Source organism: Oncorhynchus mykiss, chromosome 11 (genome assembly GCF_013265735.2).
Source record: "Oncorhynchus mykiss isolate Arlee chromosome 11, USDA_OmykA_1.1, whole genome shotgun sequence".
Taxonomy (NCBI): Eukaryota; Metazoa; Chordata; class Actinopteri; order Salmoniformes; family Salmonidae; genus Oncorhynchus; species Oncorhynchus mykiss.
Genome location: NC_048575.1, coordinates 63,347,580 through 63,356,214, shown reverse-complemented (window position 1 = coordinate 63,356,214; position 8,635 = coordinate 63,347,580).

Below are 8,635 nucleotides of genomic sequence, written 5' to 3'. Positions count from 1 at the left end.
CAGGAGGGGACTGAGCACGCACCCCTGGGGAGCTCCAGTGTTGAGGATCAGCATGGCAGATGTGTTGCTGCCTACCCTCACCACCTGGGTGCGGCCAGTCAGGAAGTCCAGGATCCAGTTGCAGAGGGAGATGTTTAGTCCCAGGATCCTTAGCTTAGTGATGAGCTTTGAGGGTACTATGGTGTTGAACGCTGAGCTGTAGTCAATGAATAGCATTCTCACATAAGTGTTCCTTTTGTCCAGGTGGGAAAGGGCAGTGTGGAGTGCAATAGAGATTGAATCATCTGTGAATCTGTTTGCGCGGTATGCAAATTGGAGTGGGTCTCTGGTTTCTGGGAAAATAGTGTTGATGTGAGCCATTACCAGCCTTTCAAAGCACTTCATGGTTATGGACGTGAGTGCTACGGGTCTGTAGTAATTTAGGCTGGTTGCCTTTGTGTTCTTGGGCACAGGGACTATGGTGGTCTGCTTGAAACATGTTATTACAGACTCAATCAGGGACATGTTGAAAATGTCAGTGAAGACACCTGCCAGTTGGTCAGCACATGCCCGGAGCACACGTCCTGGTAATCCGTCTGGCCCTGCAGCCTTATGTATGTTGACCTGTTTAAAGGTCTTACTCACGTCGGCTACGGAGAGCGTGATCAACAGTCCGGAACAGCTGATGCTCTCATGCATGCCTCAGTGTTGCTTTCCTTAAAGAGAGCATAGAAGTGATTTAGCTCGTCTGGTAGGACGGGTCACTGGGCAGCTCGTGGCTGTGCTTCCCTTTTGTAGTTTAATAGTTTGCAAGCCCTGCCACATAAGACAAGCATCGGAGCCGGTTGTAGTGTGATTCAATCTTAGCCCTGAATTGACGCTTTGCCTGTTTGATGGTTCGTCGCAGGGCATAGCAGGATTTCTTGTAAGCTTCCGGGTTAGTCCCGCACCTTGAAAGCGGCAGCTCTACCCTTTAGCTCAGTGCGAATGTTGCCTGTAATCCATGGCTTCTGGTTGGGGAATGTACTTAGTCACTGTGGGAACGACGTCCTTGATGCACTTATTGATAAAGCCAGTGACTGATGTGGTGTACTCCTCAATGCCATCGGAAGAATGCCGGAACATGTTCCAGTCTGTGCCAGCAAAACAGTCCTGTAGTTTAGTATCTGCTTCATCCAACCACTTTTTTTTTATAGACCGAGTCACTGGTGCTTCCTGCTTTAATTTTTGCTTGTAAGCAGGAATAAGGAGGATAGAGTTGTGGTCGGATTTACAAAATGGAGGGAGAGCTTTGTACGCGTCTCTGTGTGTGGAGTACAGGTGATCTAGAATTTTTTTCCCTCTGGTTGCACATTTAATATGTTGATGGAAATTTGGTAGAACTGATTTAAGTTTCCCTGCATTACAGTCTCCGGCCACTAGGAGCGCCGCCTCTGGGTGAGTGGTTTCCTGTTTGCTTATTTCCTTATACAGCTGGCTGAGTGCGGTCTTAGTGCCAGCATCTGTCTGTGGTGGTAAATAAACAGCCACGAAAAGTATAGCCGAGAACTCTCTAGGCAAGTAGTGTGGCCTGCAATTTATCACAATATACTCTACTTCAGCCGAGCAAAATCTAGAGACTTCCTTCGATTTCGTGCACCAGTTGTTGTTTACAAATATACACAGACCGCCCCCCCCCCCCCCCCTCGTTTTACTGGAGTGTGCTGTTCTATCTTGCTGGTGCAGCGTATATCCCACTAGCTGAATATCCATGTCGTCATTCAGCCACGATTCTGTGGAACATAGGATATTACAGTTTTTGATGTCCCGTTGGTAGGATATTCGTGATCGTACCTCGTCTAGTTTATTGTCCAATGATTGCACGTTGGCGAGTAGTATTGACGGTAACGGCAGCTTTCCCACTCGCCTTTTACGGGTCCTGACCAGGCATCCGGCTCTTTGTCCTCTGTACCTGTGTTGCTTCCTCTTGCAAATACCTTGGATGTTTGCCCTGTTGGGTGTTTGGAGAATGTCCTGTGCATCTTGCTTGTTGATGAAAAAATGTTTGTCTAATCCAAGGTGAGTGATCGCTGTCCTGATATCCAGAAGCTCTTTTTTGCCGTAAGATATGGTTGCAGAAACATTATGTACAAAATAAGTTACAAATAACACAAAAAAAACACATAATAGCACAATTGGTTGGGTTCCCCTAAAACTGCTGCCATTTCATCCGGCGCCATTTTATCAGTGATACGAGGCTTGTGTTTAGCTGTAATCAGCAAGTTTTTGACCAACCTTTACTTAGCAACACTTTCGTTGTTCTCTGAAGGCACTGGTGTCTGAAACTTGTCAAGTTGCAGGTGGTATGTTGGAGTTGTGAAAATCCAACAATTAGTCTGTCTTCTCTCATTGATCGAAACAGGTGTCATTCAAAGCAACACTTAATTTCTGAGACACGCACATGACATGGACACATTTTACATTTTAGTCATTCAGCAGAAGCTCTTAACCCTAATTGCTCCTCTAAGTCACTCTGGATAAGTGCCTTTATCAGGGGCACGTCGACAACTTTTTCACCTAGTCTGCCATTAGGCTACCTACTGCTCTGACCCATCTGATCAATGAGATAAGAAATAAGATGGTGGTGTATACATTGTTGGATTACTTAATGGAGCAAAAATGGATTTGATTTAACTGAGCAAATTCTAAATGCCAACGTTCCCCCTGCAACTATCCATGGCAGTTAAGAAGAGAATGAAGAAAGTATCGCTTTAGCTCTGCCGCTGAGGTTCGTGTTTACATGGCTAACATTTTGTAAGAGTTAAATATACACTATATATAGAAAAGTATGTGGACACCCATTCAAATGAGTGGATTTGGCCATTTCAGCCACACCCATTGCTGACAGGTGTATAAAATCGAGCACACAGCCATGCAATCTCCATAGACAAACATTGTCAATCGAATGGTCTTACTGAAGAGCACAGTGACTTTCAATGTGGCACAGTCATAGGATGCCACCTTTCAAAGAAGTCAGTCAAATGTCTGCCCTGCTAGAGCTGCCCCAGTCAACTGTAAATGCTGTTATTGTGAAGTGGAAACGTTTAGGAGCAACAAGCTCAGTGCGAAGTGGTAGGCCACACAAGCGCACAGAATGGGACCGCTGAAGTGCATAAAAATTGTCTGTCCTCTGTTGCAACACTCACTACCAAGTACCAAACTGCCTCTGGAAGCAACGACAGCACAATAACTGTTCGTCGGGAGCTTCATGAAATGTGTTTCCATGGCCAAACAGCCACAGGTAGGTAGCCTAGTGGTTAGAGTGTTGGGCCAGTAACCAAAAGGTTGCTAGATTGAATCCCTGAGCTGACAAGGTAAAAATCTGTTGTTCTACCCCTGAACAAGGCTGTTCCTAGGCCATCATTGTAAATAAGAATTTGTTCTTAACTGACTTGCCTAGTTAAAGGTGTAAAAAAACAACAACACAAGCCTAAGATCACCATGCGCAATGCCAAGAGTCAGCTGGTGGTGTGAAGCTCATCACCATTGGACTCTGGAGCAGTGGAGACGCGTTCTCTGGAGTGATGAATCACGCTTCACCATCTGGCAGTCCGCCGGACGAATGTGGTTTGGCAGACGCCAGGAGAACGCTATCAGCCCTAATGCATTGTGCCAACTGTAAAGTTTGGTGGCGGAGGATTAATGGTCTGGGGCTGTTTTTCACGGTTTGGGCTAGGCAATGCAATGATGACCAGTGGTGGAAAAAGTACCCAATCGTCATCTTTTAAAAGTAAATATTCCTTAATAGAAAATGACTCAAGTAAAAGTCCTCCAGTAAAACACTACTTGAGTAAAAGTCTAAAAGTAATTTGTTAAATATACTTAAGTATCAAATATAAATGTAATTGCTAAAATATTCTTTTTCAAAAGGTTAAAGTATAAATCATTTCCTTATATTAAGCAATTCAGACGGCACCATTTTCTTGTTATTTTAATGTACAGATAGCCAGGTGCACACTCCGACACTCAGAAAATAATTTACAAACGAAGCATGTGTGTTTAGTGAGTCTGCCAGATCAGCGGCAGTAAGGATGACCGGGGATGTTCTCTTGATAAGTGTGTGAATTGGATAATTTTCCTGTCCTGTTAAGCATTCAAAATGTAAACAAGTACTTTTGGGTGTCAGGGAAAACATATTTAGTAAAAAGTACATTATTTTCTTTAGGAATGTAGTGAAGTAAAAGTTGTCAAAAATATAAATAGTAAAGTACTACTTAAGTAGTTTCAGGGTATTTTTACTTAAGTACTTTACACCACTGACATTCTAGACGATTCTGTGCTTCCAACTGTGGCAACCGTTTGGGAAAGGCCTTTCCTGTTTCAGCATGACAATGCCCCCATGCACAAAGCGAGATTCATAAAGAAATCGTTAATTGTTGCATTTATACATCTCTGACACACACCCCACCAGACATGCCAACTGGGGTCTTTTCACAGTCCCCAAATCCTGAGCAAATTCAAGAAAGCGTATAGTATTACATAGAGACATTATTGCATGGAACACCCATCTCATACTGCACAAATGAACACCAAACCTAGTTTCAAAAAACATAAAGCAACACCTCACAGCAACGCCTCCCCCCTATGTGTCCTAGATCACAGGAGGTTGGTGGCACCTTAATTGGGCAGGATGGGCTCGTGGTAATGGCTGGAGTGGAATAAGATCAAACATATGGTTTCCATGGGTTTGATGCCATTCCATTTGCTCCATTCCAGCCATTATGAGCCAACCTCCCCTCAGCAGCCTCCACTGACCTAGATAGTTTCTGTTTGTATTGATATGTAGGCTACGTGTGCCATTTTTAAATTGATGTAGTTCTGTCCTTGAGCTGTTCTTGTTTTAATATTTTGTCATGTTTTGTGTGGACCCCAGGAAGAGTAGCTACTGCTTTCGCAACAGCTAATGGGGATCCTAATAAAAGACCCAAATAGAATACAGTATATACACATAAGAGATGAGAAAAGCAGTTTGTAAACATTTTAAAGGCGAGGTCAGTACAAGTGCATCAAAGCTGGGACCGAGAGACTGGATAACAGCTTCTACCTTAAGGCCATAAGACTTAAATAGCCATCACTATTCGGCTTCCACCCCGTTACGCAACCCTGCATCTTTAGAGGCTGCTGCCCCATATTCATAGACTTGGAATTACTGGCCACTTTACTAAAGTGACTAGTGTTCCATTATTAATGTTTAAATAATGTTTACATACTGCTTCACTCATCTCATATGTATATACTGTATTCTATTGTATTTTAGTCAATGCCACGCCGACATTGCTCAATCTAATATGTATATATTTCTTAATTCCATTATTTTACTTTTAGATGTGTGTATTGTTCAATACCAAAGCACTGTTGAAGCTAGAAACACAAGCATTTTGCTACACCCCATAATAACATCTGCTAAATATGTGTGCGACCAATAAAATGTTGATTTTAAAAAATAAAAATCAGTATATTTTTGATCTAGGTGTGACAGAAGTATTTTAATTTAAAACCAACTATAGTAGTTTTTGTGTTTGGTTTTGTTGCTCCAGATACATTTGTGTGGATGGGAAAAGTTCTTAACCTGTTTTTTTTTGTGTTTTTTTACAGAATGTTTGTGGGGCCATCCACAATGTACTGCATGTCAAAGTGATCAAAAAGCTTTCCACTTAAATGTATTGATAGTCCATTAGCTGTGATGTCCCTTCTCTGTAGGTGTGTAGGCACAGGCCTGGGGTATATTCATTACCTCTTGCAGCGGAAACCGTTTAAGAACGAAACGGAAAAACACAGGGACCTACCTAAATTTGTCCAATAAACTACTGTTGTTACAAAATGTTTTCCGTTTGGAGTTAACGGTTTGTTGCAACAGACAAATGTTTTGCAACAAATCGGCATGACGAGTACACAGTTGATCGTTTAAAGAAGCACTATGCAGAAATCGCGGCGGCATTTCGTGGTTGCTAAAATTCAAGTACCTGATCTGGGCTGGGCTGTTGATTGTGGAATGTTGTCCCACTCCTCTTCAAATGGCAGTGTGAAGTTCCTGGATATTGGCGGGAACTGGAACACGCTGTCGTACACGTCGTTCCAGAGCATCCCAAAAATGCTCAATGGGTGACACATCTGGTGAGTATACAGGCCATGGAAGAACTGGGACATGCTCAGCTTCCAGGAATTGTGTACAGATCCTTGCATCGTGGGGCCATGCATTATCAATAGAGATCCCTTCTATATTGCTGGATTTAACAGAACGTGTAAGAAGTTGGGTTGCAAGCAGGAAGAGGTAAGGTGAAATTGGGCGACCTTGCCTAATTCCTCTTTTCAAATCAAATCTAGGAGAGGTGCCATGCTTTAATTTAGTTGAACTGTTCCCATTCATATAAAGAGTTTTAATAGTACTACAAAATAATTCCCCCAAACCACATTTCTCAAGGGAGAGAAATAGAAACTCATGTTCCACTGTATCAAAGGCTTTATAAAAGTCTAAGACGACAAAAAAACTATCTTCGAAAGTTTTAAATCAGAATAGTCTATAAAGGTTTAATATCAGTCGGATATTATTAGATACGTCTATTCCTCATGAAGCCAAATTGGGCGGCTCTATAATTGATTCCAATGCTGCCTTCAGTATTGGAGGCTAATATTTTTTGTTTGTTATTGAGAAGACAGATTGGATACCAATTATCGAGCAGAAACAAGTCTTTCTTGGGCTTAGGGATTAATGTAATCACACTGAGTCAAACTGGGAGGGAGACTATTATTTGCAATGCTTTCAGAAAAGACCAACAGAAATGGGCCAACTGTTGAGAAAACGTTTTGTAAAACTCAGCAGATATACCATCAGTCCCAGGAGACTTATTATTTTTAAGGTGTTCAATAGAAGAAATGATCTCTTCAACTATAATAGGATCATCACACTGTTCCCTCTCAGCATCCCCAATTGATTTCACATCCCCCAGAGAGCCAAAGAAAAGAGTTGAGGAAACCTCACAATACTTAGAACTATATCAATTCCTGTAGAAGTTGCAACTAAAGTTAAAGATTAATTTGGGATCATATGTGATGAGACCATTAATATTTACTTGTGGTATTTTTCTAACATGAAACTATGAATTTTGTTCACCCTCTAGCCACTTCTTCCTAGATCTGACAAAGGCTCCCTCTGCTTTCAGTTTATACATATCATCAACTTGTGTTGTAGCTCAAACAGAACAGATTTGTCCTTAGAGCTTTCAACAGGCTTTTGAACTAGAGGTGATCTTTGTAATAACACTTTCTTCTTCAGCTATCCTCGTCTTGGCAAGAATACTCCCATATTATAGAGCTATTAATCTTCCAGTAGGATGCTCTGCCAAGGCCATTATCAGAGAAAAAGTTTAATGTCAATATAAATAGCTCTATGATCAGTAAGGGGAGTGGTAAGGATGTTAACAGAAACACCCTGTTTATCCAAACATTTAGACACCAGCCAAAAATCTGTGTGTGATTGTCTGGAGCGTGCCTTATTACTCCAAGTGAAAGACTTGTCATTAGGAAACTTTACTCTCCAAATATCTCTAATATCAAACCTTTCCATAAACTGCCCCAAACTTGTATTCATGGAAGTGGACTGTCCCGGAGGCCATCTATCAATTCAATTATTTGGAGAAATATTAAAAACCCCACCTACTGTAAGTAAAGCATTAGGGAACTTGGTTAGCCAATAGAGAATACGCTTTCCAAAGATTCAAGTAACTGATCATTATCAAGTTTGGAATTGTACCCATACATGGTGGTGGTAATAATAATGTTACAGTTGATAACAAGAAAAAGAAAGTGACCAAAAGGCTCACAGTCGGAAAGCACAATACTTAATTTGAACTGATTCTTTAGCGCGATAACGCTTGCAGACCATTCAGAACCATAACTCATTGCCGCACTGATCTCCAGAAGTTGACATTGGTAGAAAATTTTACCAATGACCTCCATACAAAACACTTCGCAAAACATCCCAACTGTAAAGTATGCTGGAGGGAGCATCATGGTTTGGGGCTGCCTCAGGGCCTGGACAGCTTTCATTGACAGAACAATTGTTTCCCAAGTTTATCAAGACATTTTGCAGTAAGTTGAAGCTCAACAGATGTTGGGTGATGCAACAGGACAACGACCCAAAACACAGAAGTAAATCAACAACAGAACGGCTTCAACAGAAGAAAATACGCCTTCTGGAGTGGCTCAGTTCGAGTCCTGACCTCAACACGATTTGAGACGCTGTGGCATCCCACAGCATCTCAATATTGCTGTGGGAATATTGCTGAACTGAAACAGTTTTGTAAAGAGGAATGGTCCAAAAGGTCCAATCTGCAACTACAGAAAACGTTTGGTTGAGGTTATTTCTGCCAAAGGAGGGTCAACTAGTTATTCAATCCAAGGGTTCACATGCTTTTCCCACCCTGAACTGTGAATGTTTGCATGGTGTGTTCAACAAAGACTTCAAAACGTATAATTGTGTGTTACTCGTTTAAGCAGGCTGTGTTTGTCTGTTGTTGTGACCTAGATGAAGATCAGATCAAATTTTATTACCAATTTATGCAGAAATCCAGGTATTTTCAAAGGGTTCACATACTTTTTCTTGCCACTGTACCTACAC